The sequence below is a fragment of the Zeugodacus cucurbitae genome, chromosome 4, assembly GCF_028554725.1.
Source record: "Zeugodacus cucurbitae isolate PBARC_wt_2022May chromosome 4, idZeuCucr1.2, whole genome shotgun sequence".
Taxonomy (NCBI): Eukaryota; Metazoa; Arthropoda; class Insecta; order Diptera; family Tephritidae; genus Zeugodacus; species Zeugodacus cucurbitae.
The window spans coordinates 1,098,679-1,117,140 of record NC_071669.1 but is presented as its reverse complement, the minus strand read 5'-3'; the positions used below and the strand labels follow the sequence as shown (position 1 = coordinate 1,117,140).

The 18,462-nt window shown below is 34.3% G+C and overlaps 1 protein-coding gene across 2 annotated transcripts in view; it reads left to right on the top strand.

Annotated features, from left to right (window-relative positions):
- LOC105215858 (receptor-type guanylate cyclase Gyc76C) overlaps positions 1 to 18,462 on the top strand; it is a 99,100-nt gene that overhangs the window by 39,492 nt on the left and 41,146 nt on the right. For both annotated transcript variants that reach the window (XM_029044047.2, XM_029043960.2), the window contains exon 3: positions 7,737 to 8,064. The gene's annotated coding sequence lies outside the window, so the exon portion shown is untranslated. The remainder of the gene's footprint in view (positions 1 to 7,736; positions 8,065 to 18,462) is intronic.

Here is an 18,462-nt window from a genome sequence, read left to right as displayed (position 1 = left end):
TTGTTGTTGTTGTCGTGTGTTGTATAAGTGCCACTATTGTCGACGACAGACAAAGCGCAAAGCACTGCGACAAACTAAAGAAATGAATGAATGAAAACTCTAAAGTCCGCAAGGAGCTATGCAAAGAGAGGAAGCAAAAATAGCTACAAAAACTAAAAAGAAACAAGAAAAAACTTTAACTTCGGCTGTACCGAAGCTAATATACCCTGCACAAGTGCATTTCTTTTAGTAACTATGTGTTTAAACAAATCTAAAGATGTAAGAAAAAGTAAAAAACAAGCCCTTGATTCCGATCGTTCAGTTTGTATGGCATTTATATGCTACAGTGAACCGATCTGAACCATTTTTTCCGAGATTAAATTATTTCTATGAGCAATAACTCACACAAAATTTCGTGAAGATATGTAGTAAAATGCGGTAGTTTTCCATACAAGCCCTTGATTCCGATCGTTCAGTTTGTATGGCAGCTATATGCTATAGTGAACCGATCTGAACAATTTTTTTGGAGATTAAATTATTTGTATGAACAATAACTCACACCAAATTTCGTGAAGATATGTAGTAAAATGCGGAAGTTTTCCATACAAGCCCTTGATTCCGATCGTTCAGTTTGTATGGCAGCTATATGATATAGTGGTCCGATATCGGCAGTTCCGACAAATGAGCAGCTTCATGAAGAGAAAATAACATCTGCAAAATTTCAAAACGATATCTTAAAAACTGAAGGACTAGTTCGTATATATACAGACAGACAGACGGACATGGCTAAATCGACTCAGTTCAACATACTGATATTTTATATATATACTTTATAGGGCCACCGACGCTTACTTCTGGGTGTTACAAACTTCGTGACAAACTTAATATACCCTGTTCAGGGTATAAATAGAATAAAATAACGCGGAAAGCTAAGTTTAGTGTGAGGAATGAAGATCCGCGTATTTGATGCCGACGTACATTGTTGCTAAAGGGTATATTTGTATTGTTCTTGGAAATAAGACAGTAATAGAGGCATTCTTCTGTTCTAAGTAATCTGCAGTGCGCCCTTAGATGTGTGCTACAGAAGTTTGGCGAAAGTTCTTCTCTGTGTAGTTCCAAGTTCCGTTTCCAAAACAGTCAAACATTCGTTATGAGAACGGAACTGATTTATGTGCGGCCAAAGACTGTAAAGTTGGTACCGTGCAACCGTAAGTCCAAGAAAACTACGAAACTTCTTTGTAACATGTTGCGCTTGGTTATAATAAATATTACAAAAAAAAAAAACTATTATCATCGCCATGCGTCAGCTAGACGGCCAGAGTCCATTGCGTTGGCTTTTGCCACACGACGCAACGGATGGAGACTGGCTGCCCACTGCCATTGGCGCTGTGGCAGCTCGTTTTCATCGCACCACTTGCCACACAATTCGACTTAGTACAATGTACTTGCGACGACTGGCGGCAGCCGGCTGGTTGTGGACGTGCGCAACCTACTACCTTCCTGCCACAATTCCACGGCGCTTTTCCTGCTTCTATGCAAATTGCCGCAACTGCCGCACAAACAAATTGTAAGAATGCGCCATGCAATGCCAACTGCTGCCAACACTTGACTCAGACTCGCATTACGAGCTCACGAGCTAACTGTGCGCGTTATCTTCCTGTGGGCTGTGGGCTTTGGGCTTTGGATTGTGTGGCAAGCGTGTGCCATAACCATAATACTTCCGGTATTTATGCAGCATGTGAATATTTGAGTGGCAAATAAAAAAGAGAGAGCGTGAGCAATGCAAATGTGCAATAAAATATAAAAAGAGAGTTCTCTCATGCATTTCAGCATTGAACAAATCGCCGTTTACTTGCAACATTAACCGCATACAAATGCTTTGTCAATGTCATGTATGTAGTGCCATATGTTGCCCGGCTTTTGCCCTTCTGCACATTTTTTCCTCACCTCCTACCTCAGTGTGTACAATTGCGTTGAAAGAGTGAAAACACTTTTTGTGTGCAATCACTAGCACTTTGGCATACGAGCGCCCCACAGCTGGAGTAACCGCAAAAAGTGCTGCATCATTCAGCTGATGGACATTTTCATTACTTAAATGGGCTAAGCAATTGCATCAAGTATTTTCTTTTGCAAATTTTCCATTTTCTTCTGCATTGCGGAGTGTACAAAAACAACAATAATTTGCGGCAATTCTTCGCAGTTTTTGCGATGTTGCAACATTCGATCGTGCAACAGGAAATAGTGGGGTTAGCAATGCTTCATTGAACTCTCACATCGATTAGCCTTGATTTTTCTTGAATAGCTGGAGAAATTGCTGTTGCTGGCCATCTTATGATGCTGCCACACAGAGCAGACATACATACTATGTACATATATGAATAATTTATCTGTAATTAGTGTTAGTAATTTGGCATTCATTAAATCTAGCAATATCTACACTGTGCAGACCCTATGTGTCTGTGGGTAGTATTTTTTCCATTAATTCACGAAACTTGCTTTTATCGGTTCAAAAGTCAATGTAATTCTAAGTTATGTTATGCTATGCTATGTCATGCTAAGTTATGTTATGTTACGCTATGATATGTCATGCTATGTTTTGATATGCTATGTTAAACTATGTCATGCTAAGTTATGTTATGCTATGTCATGCTAAATTATGTTATGTTATGCTATGCCATGTTAAGTTATGTTATGTTATGTTATGCCATGACATGCTAAGTTATGTTATGTTATGCTATGCTATGTCATACTAAGTTATGATATGCTATGTTATACTATGAAATGTCATGCTATGTTATGTTATGTTATGCTATGCTATGTCGTGCTAAGTTTTGTTATGCTATTCTAGGTCATGCTAAGTTATGTTATGTTATGTTATGCCATGCCATGATAAGTTATGTTATGTTATGCTATGCTATGTCATGCTAAGTTATGTTATGTTATTCTATGCTATGTCATGCTAAATTATGCAACGTAATGTTATGTTTTGTTATGCAATGCTAAGCCATGTTAAGTTATGTTATGTTATGCTATGCTATGTCATGCTAAGTTTTGTTATGCAATTCTAAGTCATGCTAAGTTATGTTATGTTATGTTATGCCATGTCATGCTAAGTTATGTTATGTTATGTTATGCCATGTCATGCTAAGTTATGCTACGTTATGTTATGTTAGACTATTCTCTACTAAATTGGAAAAAATCTTAACTGTCAAAAACTTTATTGATAACCGATGAAGCATGCTACGAAAATTATCGTCTTGCTTTAAGTTCGCTCTTAAGGCAAAAAAAAAAAATTCTCCATGCAACTCAACCTCGGTAACTAAATTTTATTTCTGTAAAAATTCATATTTTTTACTTCACAATTTTTTTCATTTCTATTATCCTTCCCCTCATATCGTGAAATGACTCTGCTTGCCACTTTTCCCCACAAAAGTTTGCTTATCTTGTCGCAGAACTTTTTTTCTTTTTTCGAGTGAGTGCATGTTGCACTCTTTCATAAAATATTCAAAACAATTTCCGTAGTTAATTAAGATTCGTTAGAGTTCCCGTAACTATTTGTTGCCATCAAAATGAACAAAATGCGCTTCAACTGCAACAACACGACTGCGCAACTGAGCAACTCACCATGGCAGTAAATAATGCGTTTAAAACACGATGGTGCCACATTTTGTGGCAAGCACGTTGGATGCTGTATGCAGTTGGTGTGGCAATTTCCAAGCTGGAGCGCAAAAAGGACCTTTCGGTTTTTGCTTTTTTTTTGTTGTTGGTGATACGTTGTCGCCGTTGCCCACGGCTGCAGCAGCTGTGGTGGCATAAAGTTAAACGACACGCGTCGTCAAGCAAAACGCTTAAGGGCCATTAAGAACGCCGCATTGGCAATACGTTAAGACCGTTACATACATACATATATAAAACCCGTTATGCTTATATAAAATGTAACAGTATAATGTAATAAGCAGCAGTCGTGGCAAGTGCTACTTTGCTTAATAAAAGTAGGAAACCCCTGAGTTGGTTAGGGAATGTGAGTGGTTAGAGGATTCTTGTTGTTGTAGTAAGTAAGCCGCTACATAAATTTTACACGATTTGAAGTTAAGCATTTATCTGCCTGTTTTGTGTGTAAAAGTGTTACATGCCACAACATTGTTGAGGCAAAATTTATGTGGAATGTAAAATTTACGCAAGAAAATTGCTGAGCAAATACCCAAGCAAGCATCACAGCCAGCAGCATAGATACTGTGCGGTCGAGCGTTGTAAAGCGGAATTCGTAATTTATGGCCTACAATAAGACCGCCATTGCAGCCAAGACAGGCAAACAAGCGGCAAATACACGACGATTAAGCGATGAAAATGTCGTGCGGTTTATTTGCACTCCAGGCGGTCGCTTGCCGCACTCGAATTGTACTTTAAGGACCCCCAGAAGCAAGTGTACGAGGGAGTACGGGTATCTGTTGAGAAATTGAGAGGTTAAAGCGTGATTGGTTGTGCTTGTTTGCAACGATTAGTGCGAATAAACATTTACGCGCGCATAACCGTTATCCTTTATCGCCGCAAATACGTGAGCACACACACACACACAGACAGAGACACCAACAACACGCGCTAAGTGTTATTTGAAGAGCGTTTCAGTGTTCAATATGCACTTGACTAGCTGACACTGACACCGTCGGCAACCGTCATGCAATCATAAGTTGATTACTGTGTATGCTTGGAGACATTTTGGTGTGTTTGTGTGTGTGCATTGTAGACATTATTGTCTTATTTTGTATTGACTCAACGCTATTTGTTTAGCCAGTTAGATGATTTGGTGCGCCTTACGGCACCGTTTAGTTACCGTTAACAATATTGTTTACGCCAATTAAACACACTTGATTAAATAGACAAGCCCCGAAGTCAAATAATTGACCTTTGGGCGCGCTTTGAGTAGCCATAAATTTCAGACAGTTAATAACGGAAAGGTAAATATTAAAGGAAATACACATTTGTTGGTTTTTCAACAAGGCATATCCAAGGGAAATGCATAGAAAAGATAAAATATCAAAACTATCGACGCAGAAATTCAAGCTGCGGTAAACTATTTTAGGTAAAATTCATGCTTTTTCACGTTACTGCCAAACGCACTAAAATGAATAACTGCTTTTGATATGTTGAAAATAAAGCTTGCTTAGTGCTTATCATGCGCATCACTGCTTTTATTCTTTGTGATATTAGATGGATAACGCCAAAAGCCAGCGCATAATAGCAACTCAAGCTTAGCTTCAGTATAATCAGTATGGTCATACACACATACACACGCCGAAAATTGCATAAATAAATCGATAAAAATGCACGTGCAGCATTCGTTTTGCCTTCAAACTGTTATGCAAATAAATATTGTAGCAGAATATTCATGATAAAATCGGGTAAAAGATTAAATTTCACAGAATCACTCATACGCCATGGCGCACGGTGTGCTTGTGGCTCGCTATGTTGTTGCCAGTACAAGCGGATTAGTCTTTGATGCGAACTTTTGTCAATGCAATCGTTGCGGAAATGCACTTACATGCAATCGCACACTCACACACACACAAACATTTAAAAAAAAAATGCGAAAAAAATTCAGTTGCGGCATTGATCAATGGATCACTTTGGAATACAAGGCAAATATGAACGCTGGCATTCGTGGAATACAATCATTAATCTCTGCGGGCGACAAGCGGAGGTTTTGAGCGATTGTTAACAAACGGTATTGCTACACGTGGTGTAAAATTTGTTTTCTGTCATTAGCGTAAAAAACACACAAATCACTGGAAATGCAATTAAAAGATAGTTATTTGTGTATGGAAGTATAAATGGCTGCGATTGGAAATTGTAAGCATTGCGCTGAAAGTTAAAAAAAAAAATCAAATATTTTTAACATTTTATCTTCAATTTGTTTGTGCAAACACAATTCCACAGTTTTTCTGGCAAATTTTTGTTATTCAAACTTTGATAAAAATGCGAAATTCCGCCAACTGCGCGTGCTTATGACTAAGCGCATATTTCTGTACGTAGCCCTAATCTGTCTTAGTAATACTGCTTAATATGAGTTGTTATGAATTTATAGCGTTTTTCGAGTGTATTCGTTGATATACGCGTACCACATGCCTGCATTATTGCTCAGCGGTTACACAATTAGCACATTCGCGCATAAAAAAGAATTCTATTTTTACCCCCCAAATGTCATAAATAACTTTAATATTTGTGGCATTTGTTGTTTTTATTGTTGTTGTAATGAAATTCCAAAACTTAACTGGCTGCAAATCGGCATGTAGTTAGTACATTCCATAGCGCGCAGTTTCATATACATACTTATACTCATACGAGTACTTAGTTGAGAGGGGGTGGAACGCTGAAACGCTATATATTTTCATTACTGCTGATAACTCTTCGAATGTTTGTATGTATGAGTGTACTTTTCTACTTAGTGGTATGTAAGCATGTGCTGTTTTTGTAAAGAAATTAAAAAAAATTATTTCCAAAAAAATTTTAAATTAAAAAAGATATAAAAAAAATTTTAATTAAAAAAAATCTTAAAATTACAAAAAAAAATTTAATAAAATAAAAAAAATTTAAATTAAAATTTTAAATTAAAAAAAAATATATGAAAAAATTTAAATTAAAAAAATCTTAAAATTAGAAAAAAAATGTAATACAATAAAAAAAATTTTAAATTTGATAATTAAAATTTTAAATTAAAAAGAAATATAAAAAAATCTTAAAATTACAAAAAAAAAATTAATACAATAAAAAAAATTTTTAATTTGATAATTAAAATTTTAAATTTAAAAAAAATATAAAAAAATTTAAATTAAAAAATCTTAAAATTACAAAAAAAATTTAATACAATAAAAAAATTTAAATTTGACAATTAAAATTTTAAATTAAAAAAAATATATACATATAAAAAATTTAAATTAAAAAAAATCTTAAAATTACAAAAAAAAATGTAATACAATAAAATCAATTTTAAATTAAAAAGAAATATAAAAAAATCTTAAAATTACAAAAAAAATTAATACAATAAAAAAATTTTTAATTTGATAATTAAAATTTTAAATTAAAAAAAAAAATTAAATTAAAAAAATCTTAAAATTACAAAAAAAATTTAATAAAATAAAAAAATTTTAATTTGATAATTAAAATTTTAATTTTAATTTGATAATTAAAATTTTAAATTAAAAAAAAAATTTAAATTAAAAAAATCTTAAAATTACAAAAAAAATTAATACAATAAAAAAATTTTTAAATTTGATAATTAAAATTTTAATTTAAAAAAAAAATTAAAAAAAAATCTTAAAATTACAAAAAAAAATACAATAATAAAAAAATTAAATTTGATAATTAAAATTGTAAATTAAAAAAAAATCATAAAATTACAAAAAAAATTAATAAAGTAAAAAAATTATAATTAATAATAATTTTGCACTAATTTTGCGTTTTTGTTTTTGTAGTTCAGATTGCATTGGATATTAAAGTATTTTTTGGTATTATCACAGCTCAAAAATGATGCAACATTTATCAGCATTAGCTCAGACGTAAAATAATACATTATATACTATATATAGTTATTTATAAATATTTTTTTTCTTTTTCCACCTACTTCTACCTGCTATTGTACAATATTTAATTACTGCTGCAGTTTATTTATAAACCAACATTTTTTTATTTCCAAAATATTAACATTTTAAACTTTTTGAAACACCGTTATAAAATACTCTTCTCTTTCCTTCTCTTTGCAGTTATGGATAACGGTCTACAGCAGCGCTGCTATCAAAACGCCAAAGTGAATTCGTTGCATTTATATAACATTGCTGTCTGTGGCGTACAACAACACAAACGTGAAACAGCAACAAAATAAATTTCCACAAAAATTTCGCAAGCGAAAATAAAAAGTAGAAAAATATAAAATAAAATAAAAAAGTATTTGCAATAACAATTGTTTGTTGCTAACAACAATAGTGTTAATTAAAAATTACAAAAGCAAAGTTGTAGCGGCAAACGGTGCGTTCTAAACAAAAACATCAACCAAAACAAGCACGTGCATAGCAACAATAACAACAATATCGCGTAAGTAATTTCATAACAGTTATATTGTATGCATATATATAGGTGTGTGTGGTGCATATAAATGTTGGTAGTGTCAATATTTTTTGAGCACATAGTATAACTTCGTATATACTTTTCGATTTATTTATTTTCATTTTTTGTTGTTAGCATTACACAGCTTCACTGCAAATAAGTTGCGTGGAAATTTTCCGCTTGCTGCTTGTTTGCTCTGCGAGATTCTGCCATAATGCCCACCATTCTACATTGTAGTTACGTACGTCTGAGTGGTTTTTGGTCAAATAACATTGAATTGGCGCACGGGTCAAATGCTACATACATTGTTGATTCTGTGTTTTTGAGCTTCTGCTATTCAGTGTTGAAATTGGGAAAAATCAAAATTGGCTTTGGCGTGTGCTCTGTGTTAACAATGTTGCCGTATAAGTGGTTGGCCGAGTGTTATTTCGTTGGGATTATTGTATTACATATACAAATTGAAAGATGACTGCCGCACTGAGAAAAGTTAAGCCCACACGCTTAGCAGTTCAATAACTTTTGGTATTTTTAGCAAATAAATATGCGGCAATTCGCATTTAAATGAGAGTTCTGAAGTTTTCTTCTGCATTTTTTGCCACTTTGGAACATATTTCTTGGAAACTTTGTCATTTTGACCGTATTTTAATGCCTTGCAATGCTGTAAGAGACTTTGTTGGTACCAGTTCACTATCTTGCGTTGTTGTTATTTGTAGGACGGATATTAATTTCAAATAGTTATGAACGGACTATCGGATCAAACTCAAAACTACTTTAAATCAAACATCAAACATATTTCTCAACTCTCTGATTATATTGAGGTGTGTTCAAAAAATAACGGGAATTCTGAAAATACCAATTTTAAGATTTTTCATTAATATGTTGTAAATTTTCGTTTGTTAAAAGCGCACACTTCGTTGCTTGTTCGTGAATTCTTAGCCAAAAACAAATACTGTAACTATGCCCCAGCCTCCATATTCGCCAGATATGGCTTCGTGTGACTTTTTCCTATTTCCATATTTATAAGCATACCAGAAATCGCTGAAAAAACTTAAGGGGCACACCTAGTGTAATGGCCTAAAAAAAGGTGATTTTTGGGACTTTTTATTAAAGGAAATACTTTGTCAATTATTTCAAAATTTTAAGAATATATTTATATACATGTTTCAAGAATATACAGTGAAATTTTTGAAGAAAAAAATTAAATATTTTTTAAGTTATAGTCGATCTCCAAAGGCGCGAAACAAAGGTCATTCACTGCTGCGGTGATTCCGGCCTTTTCCGTGAATGAAATCTAAAAAAAAAAAAATTCTCGTTAAACTAGATAATATTGTCAGTACAATGACCTACGATAAAAAAATATCAAAAATTTACCATATGGCGGCGTTTAAAAAAACATAGTCGAATTTTACCCAAAATTTTGGTAGTTTTTGGCCTGCCAAAATTCGATTTTTTGATCACATCAAAAATCGATAGGTCCTTGTACGGAGAACTATATATAGAACATGTAAAAAAAATTCGGTAGTGATCGGTTCATTTGTTTTTGAGTAATCACTGCAGCAAATTTGGAAAATGCTATTTCGAGAAAAACGCGTTAAAAGATGAAATGATCGTTTTCACTGTTACCGAGCGGCTGCTCTTTAAATTGCTATAACTCAAAAACTATTTGAGATATCGATGTGTTATTTTTAAAGGTGTAATCTACCGAAATATGAAAAAAAAATCCATTTTTTGAAATTTCACACTAGGTGTGCCCCTTAAAGCTATTTAAAAATCGAGAAATATTTCGATGACTGGAAGAAGCGCTGGCCTAAGTGAAGTGTATGTATATCCAGAGAGAACATTAATGTAAACGTATGGATAACTATTATTTTCGAAAAAAAACGAAAATTCCCGTTATTTTTTGAACACACCTCATACTGTTTCTTGAGTTCGTTTGTTCATTTCTGATACCCTGAATTTTTGGTTATTAAATATGAATTAGTGTTAATGTGAACTAATCTTGGCCTGTCAAACGTTCAGGGAAGAGTTCAAAGTCTTCATTAACTTCATTATTTTATTTCTTCTTCAAATGCATCAATTTTAAATGGCTGTCATACCAAAAACTATTTGACAGATCGCTCCCCTGAAGCCAAAAAGTGAATTAGTTGTGGCATTGCTTAAGCTAACATTTAAGGCAACATTTAATATCTACAATAGCTTGTTTGTAATCCAATAAACTGGCGTAGATAATTTGCTGTACAACTAAAACATTTAGCCGCTCACTCGCATTGACTGCCTGCCAGTATATGTCGCAGTTTGCTTTTTATAAATTTTTTTTTGGCTTAAAATGCTACATGCCAACCACAAAAGTGAGTTAATTGAGCAGCTACACCGACTTGCTGGGGAATCACCATGAACTTCTAACACAACTCAATCCAACTCACAACCACCAGCAAAGCCATCGCCGTGTACGCGTGTGTCAATTAAACTGTCAAATACACGTGTTCACTTGATGCCATTGTTCTCCGCGTAATCTTTTGCCAAAACGAACGGCTTTTAATGGCGGTAGTACATATACATATATATATTTGTATGTTCATGTGTGTATGTGTGTGTGTGTAGCGAGTAGGCGTCGTTAAACACGCCAATGTTTACATTCTCAGTTGTTAACTGATTAATTGGTTAAGCTTAAAAGCCTAATCAATGCGCAATAATTAATAAAGCAATTTATTATTGTAATATTTATATGTACACATACATATAATAATAGCAACAACAATAATAACATATAGACAATTATACATTTACTCTATTTACTGAAGCAACTACTCGTTACTATTTTTATACCATATTATTTGATTATTTGTTAATTTTAACACATTGTAAATAGACGGTGAAGTTGTTGTAATAATATTGTTGTTGTAGTTGTACAACAATATTTACTCTTTGCCTAGGCCTCTGTGGTAATCTTATCAAATTGTAAATAACAAATGCGCCTAATTTGTAGATACACAAATTAATGTGACAAACATACTGTTATTTCCTGATATTTTAGTTACTAACTGTTGATTTTAGTAGGCGTTTTTGTTTTTGTATACTTACTAATTAACAATTTTTTTGTGGAAATAAGCTAACTACAACTGCTATGTTTTGATATGAAGACTTCAGAGATTTTTCTGTCTAATAAAGGGTGTTTTTTTAAGGCATTAGACAAATTAGGAATAAATCAAGTCAAAAAGGCCAACTCTGCAAAAAGTATATTGCCTCATTGTAAACCCCACCTCTAAAAAAAAAACACCCTTTACAAAAGCTAAACGCACTCCCAAATGGAAATTGCAATATTGAGCTGCTCAATAAAAGATTTCTCTAGCGCGAAAGAATCTTCTTCTTGACTGGCGTAGACACCGCTTACGCAGTTATAGCCGAATCCATAACAGCGCGCCACGCTTCTCTGCTTCTGGCAGTTTAGCGCCAATTGGTTATACCAAGCGAAGCCAGGTCCCTCTCCAACTGGTCCTTCCATCGGAATGGAGGTCTCCCTCTTCCTCGGCTTCCACCAGCGGGTACTGCATCGAACACTTCCAGAGCTGGAGCACTTTCGTCCATTCGCACAACATGACCTAGCCAGCGTAGCCGCTGTCGAATAGCACATACAGCTCATCGTTCCATCGTCTGCGGTATTCGCCATTACCAATGTTTAAGGGACCATAAATCTTCCGCCAAATCTTTCTCTCGAAAACTCCTAGTGCCGTCTCATCGCATCACGCTTCTGCACCATAAAGTAGGACGGGAATGATGAGAGACTTGTAGAGTTTGGTTTTTGTTCGTCGAGAGAGGACTTTACTTTTCAATTGCCTACTCAGTCCATAGTAACAACTGTTGGCAAGTGTGATTCTGCGTTGGATTTCCCGGGTGACATTGTTATTGCTGTTAATGCTGGTTCTCAGATAAACGAAATTATCTACAACTTTAAAGTTCAAAGTTATGACTGCCAACTAGCGAGTAATCACACAATGAATTACGTGGCAACTCCCACGTTTGTTGTCGGCTGGCGTATTGATTTCAAAAATCGCTGGCGTTCATATACATATATACATATGCATATTAAATATACATACACACATGTATATTATGAGCTTTATGCACTTAATAACAACAACAACAACAACACGCCATTAAATTTCCAAGAGCTCATGTGCATATGTAAGGCAAATTGATATTTTTAATGTTTGTTTGGCTTTGTTTTTATTTTGTTTGTTGTTGTTTCATTATTTTTTACTTTTTGCAGTGCCTTGTGTACTCTTTGTTATTATTGTTGTTGTTATGTTAAATTAAACGTAAATAAATAATTGCTCATTTTGTAATTAAGTCAATAACAGCACGAGCTAAACAGCACACATAGACAACAAAAACAATGCTTAAACAACAAATCAAATAAAAAAAATGCAAAACAAATACAAACAATTGCAAAAAAAAAAAAAGAAAAAAAAACAACGTGAATTGAGCGTGAAATAATTACGCATAAATCCGAAATGAGTGTTGGCCGCTCCAAGTGGCTTAAATCGTGTTAAGCTTCACAGGCGGATATATATTTTTTATAGGCAAATGTACATATATGGATGTGTGTGGATCTCAGAGTACCTGTTTAAAAACACCAAAACAATCAGCCTGACACCTGTCAACGAGCGTGTGAAAAAATATTAATTATTTTTTTTTTTGGTTCGTTTTCGAATTTTTGCCATTTGTTTTGGGCTTTTGGGCTTTAATGCAAATATTATTAGCAATATTTCAGAAAGTATTTAAATAATTAATTAATCAGTATGGGTACAATCAGTAATAATTAGTAATTATTTAAATATTAGCAACCAATTCATTAATTACTATAATTCTACTTAATTTTGGTGGCAAATTAATATTTTAATTTAGCTGTACTTTATCTTTTTGGTTTATTTTTGGTCATTTTTAGTACTCGATTTTTTTTAATTCATATAATCCGATCAACTAGGACCAAACTGGACCGATCTGAACTAGTCCTAATGCGATTTTCATCAATTCTAATTTGTTACAAATGTAAAACTTGAAATTTTTAATTTTTTCCCTGAACGATAGCAAGAGTTCGTTTTTCAATGTCTCGGAATCAAGGGCTTGTATGGAAAACTTCCGCATTTTACTACATATCTTCACGAAATTTGGTGTGAGTTGTTGTTCATAGAAATAATTTAATCTCCGAAAAAATTGTTCAGATCGGTTCACTATAGCATATAGCTGCCATACAAACCGAACGATCGGAATCAAGGGCTTGTATGGAAAACTTCCGCACTTTACTACATATCTTCACGAAATTTGGTGTGAGTTATTGCTCATAGAAATAATTTAATCTCGGAAAAAATGGTTCAGATCGGTTCACTGTAGCATATAACTGCCAAACAAACTGAACGATCGGAATCAAGGGCTTGTATGGAAAACTTCCGCATTTTACTACATATCTTCACGAAATTTGGTGTGAGTTATTTTTCACACAAATAATTTAATCTCCCAAAAAATTGTTCAGATCGGTTCACTATAGCATATAGCTGCCATACAAACCGAACGATCGGAATCAATGGCTTGTAAGGAAAATGTTCGCATTTGACGTGGTATCATCACGAAATTTGGTGTGAGTTATTGTTCATAGAAATAATTTAATCTCCGAAAAAATTGGTCAGATCGGTTCACTATCTAGCTGCCATACAAACTGAACGATCGGAATCAAGGGCTTGTATGGAAAACTTCCGCATTTTACTACATATCTTCACGAAATTTGGTGTGAGTTATTGTTCATACAAATAATTTAATCTCCGAAAAAATTGTTCAGATCGGTTCACTATAGCATATAGCTGCCATACAAACTGAACGATCGGAATCAAGGGCTTGTATGGAAAACTTCCGCATTTTACTACATATCTTCACGAAATTTGGTGTGAGTTATTGTTCATAGAAATAATTTAATCTCCGAAAAATTGTTCAGATCGGTTCACTATAGCATATAGCTGCCATACAAACTGAACGATCGGAATCAATGGCTTGTATGGAAAATGTTCGCATTTGACGTGGTATCTTCACGAAATTTGACATGGATTTGTGTCCCCTTAAGTTAATCAATACATTTGATATAATCCATACAATATTATATAATCTTTTTAAGTACCAGATATATACCAGATGGAGTATAGATTTTACCTTCATTGTTGGAGTAGACTACTTCCAGTGAAATATTAATATCACATAAGAGTCAAGTTACAGTTTTTAAGATAGTAATTAGAACATTTATTGCACATATTGGAAATCAGATGCTGATAGTTTAATGATAGTTGCTGCTGCCATCAAATTAAGGAGCGGATCCGCCACTAGCTCTTCACTCTATTTAACCTTCACTCAAATTTTACTACAATTTCACAACAACATAAGCCTGCTATCACCTGGCCTTAACACATCCTTCAAAACTGTAACGTTCAAAAAGCAAGTGCCTTAAACGCAGCTAAAAATAGCGTCAGTTTGTTTGTTTTTATTTTGTTAGTTTTTATCTTTGACAAAATAATAACAGAAAGATTCGCGCAATAACTGCGGCGCCAGCACTTCGCCTCCTAAAACAATGCATAGTTGTTGTTGTTGTTAATTAACGCGTAACACACCGGAAATGATTGTCAAAAATACATACATACATACATGGCGACACATACGTAATTTGATTTGCATTTTAATAAGAATAGAACGTATAAAAAACAACAAATGAATATACTGAATACAACAACAACAAAACAATACAACAAATAACAAGTAAATAAATAGAAGCGAAGAATCGGCCAGCTCATTGGCGCGCTGCGAATGTGCCATGGTCAAGGTTGTTTGCATGGTTGCCACCGGCATCAATAGACGCCAACAACAACAACAACAACACTCACGCACCCACATTTGCGTTCTTGCATGTATTTGTGTCTCTTGGTATGTGTGTGTCTGTGCATGCGTCAATCGTTGTGATGTGTGTGTGTGTGTGCCACTGCGCCAAATACCAAAAGTCCATGTCACGTCACTCGACATGCCGCCGACGCGTCGCTTCGTTGCGGCCAAGATTTAATGAAATGAAATGAACACAACGAAAGTGGCTCATTAATAAACGAATTGTAACGCGAAATACGTACGCAGATACAGAACCACTTGCTGCTTGCCTTTGCGTCTGTGTGTGTGTGTGTGTGTGTGTGCATGCGCCGAGAGTTAAATGAAATTGATTAACATTAATTAAAGGTTTACAAGTAACTCTTGCTCTATGCGCCGCTACACATTGCATAGGATGTTGTTATATCATTTGTTGTTGTTGTTGTCGCTAGAGAAATTCTCAAAGAACACACACTCAACTAGCGCCAGCATGCACACAGCCGCTTCGGGTATAATATATCCACATTTATTGTATTTGATAGTAACAGAGCATCTCTTGTACTTGCTCCAACATGTAGTTATGTATCTGATACAATATGATGTACATACATATCTACATTTGTATTTATAAACATATGTCTGTCTGTTTTGTGTACACTACCGGCTTTTGTCGTTATTTATAGGCTCGCCAACAATTAGCCAAAGTCTCTTTGTGACAAGTCAATTAAAGAGATCGTGCCGAGCTTGTCGCTTTGTCGCCTTTTGTTGTTGATTGAATAATGCGGCGAATATGAAATTAAATAATTGACAGCGGCTAAGTAATTGGCGACTGGGTTAACGATGCTCAATTCGCAGAAGCATTGATTGGCGCGCCATTGACGCACACACACGCACACGCACACCAATATAAATTTATATATTGCACAATATTATTATCTATATTTGTATGTAATATATATTTAGAACATGCGTAACACCAAGCTCGTGTAGTTATGTACTCGCTGCACAACGCACTAATAAAAAGCATGTTATTAATGTTGTTGTTGTACGGCATAGGCTAATTATGGCAATGGTAATATTAGTAATAAATCGCTACTGGTGATGCTCATTTCGCTTTGGTTGAGTCATTTGCGCACTAATTAAGTGGATTTTTGGATATAGTTCATAGTTAAACTGGAGTAGAACCAACAGGAAATTGGAGATTGATGAATGTAGTTTGCTGTTTGATAGTAAGAAGATATGTATCATGTATTCAGAAGAGTCTGCATTCGATTCAGTCAAGATAACTATAAACACGACCTCTTGATGGACCAATTTCTACTCTACTTTTACCACCAAAAAGCTTTTATAAATCCCTCCTTGGATCACCAATAAATTCTCAACATATAGTTTAATGTTTGATAGTAAGAAGATATGTATCATGTATCTAGTCTGGTTTTGATACCAATATATCAGTAACAATCTAATTATTATCACGACCTCTTGATAGACCAATTTTTACTATACTTTTACCATCAAAAAGCTTCTTATAAATCTTTCGTTGGTTCATCAATAAATTCTCAAAATCTTTAAGTTTTTCCTACTGGCCCCTAAAACTGCGCTAAATAGTGATTAATTAATACGAAATTATTTATTCTAAACATAGTAGCATTACTTCAAGTGCACGCTGCGATTTCACGGCCACATCAATCAAGGGAACTCTTCAATAAATATAGAAGAAACTATTAATAAACAAGTAAGAAAAGGCTAAGTTCGGGTGCGACCGAACATTTTATACTCTCGCAATTCGTTGATATATTTTTATTAAGATAACACACAATTTGACCCAATTTGAAAATCCTATAATTAGGTACATATATGAGAGCTAGGGGAAGTTATGACCCGATTTTAACCATTTCTGGTACAGAGACACACTATTAGAAGAATTAAATTAAAATATCTGAGAGATTAACATGGGGTACTGAATTCTTCATATTCGACATTCGAGGCCTTCAAAAGTTATAGTCCGATTTCGACAAATTCCGATTTTCACAAGTGATGCCACAGATCATAAACAGTATTAGTGTAAAGTTTTATTTCGCTATCTTCATTGGTTCCTAATGTATATATTATGAAGTAGAGCAATAAGATGGAGTTCAAAATTGAGTTACATGGGAAGTTGTCGTGGTTGTGAACCGATTTTATCCATTTTCCACACGTGTCATCAGGGATATAGTTTTTGACCCATAAGTGGGCGACGGCACGGCCATTTTCCATTTTGTAAAAAAATCTGAGTGCAGCTTCCTTTTGCTATTTCTTCTGTAAAATTTAATGTTTCTGACGTTTTTCGTTAGTGGGATAACCCACTTTTAGTAATTTTCAACATAACCTTTGTATGGGAGGTGGGCGTGGTTATTATCCGATTTCAACCATTTTCATTGTGTGTGATAGGGCACGTAAGAGAACCAACTGCAGTAAGTTTGGTTTATATAGCTTCATTGATTTGCGAGATATATGCAAATAACAAAAAAATTACATCCAAATATGCCCCTTCCTTAGCAACTTTTGCTGCGAGAGTATACAAATAAAATCTACCTCCTAATGCGTTACTGTGGAAGAAAATATGCTGCGGCATAAACAAAAGTGAGATTCAAGCATCAGAAGTGCTGTTATAAGCTCCTACCAGTAATGGAAGACACTTCTTTATTAGCGCGAGACATCACTTTTACTTTTTTGGTTTAAGCGAGCTATCAAATGTTTTGATATCCAAACACTTGTTTATTAACGTCAGACGATGATAAGGCAAAAACGTCTTTTTAAAACAATATATATATATGTTTTTTGTACTTTTAAATTTTTTTTTTTTGGAATTCGCAATTGTTATAGCTAAAAATAATTTTTCTTTAAATATAGCTGAAGATCATGCGTCTTATATAGCATAATAACAATAATATTTTGCTTGCTACTCTTCATCATTTTATACTCTTCTGTTCTTCCTGTACTCCATCAGCATCTTGCTCACCTCCAAACACCTTCGATCTCTCCAACAAATGATCTCTAAATGATCACCTCTGCATTTGGCATATCACGCACTTAATTGCTGCCGCACAAATACCCACCTATTCTTATCGGCCGTGTGTTCTTTGCACGTAACAGCGGTGTTATGACACAAATCTTTAGATAAATAAATAAATAAGCGCTTAATAATTTCAATTTCTTGCCAATTTGTAGTGACTTCGCGGCTCGCGGCAGTTAATGCTCATTGTTGACTTGTGGCTGTCGTCTGCTTGTGTTCGCTGATTTGTTGTCCCATTATATTGTTGTTGTTGAGGAGTTACTGGCATACTGAAGTGGTTGCCACTTTAGACTGATAAACCCAGCAGGTAATCAAGCGATCATTCAACAGCAATTATAGTCTAAAATATGGAGTGCGCACTTGAGTTTTTGTCTTTTTAGCAAAAAAATAAAATAAGAACCTGAACAAGGTGTTACGTGCCAATTTGTAGTGGAAAATTT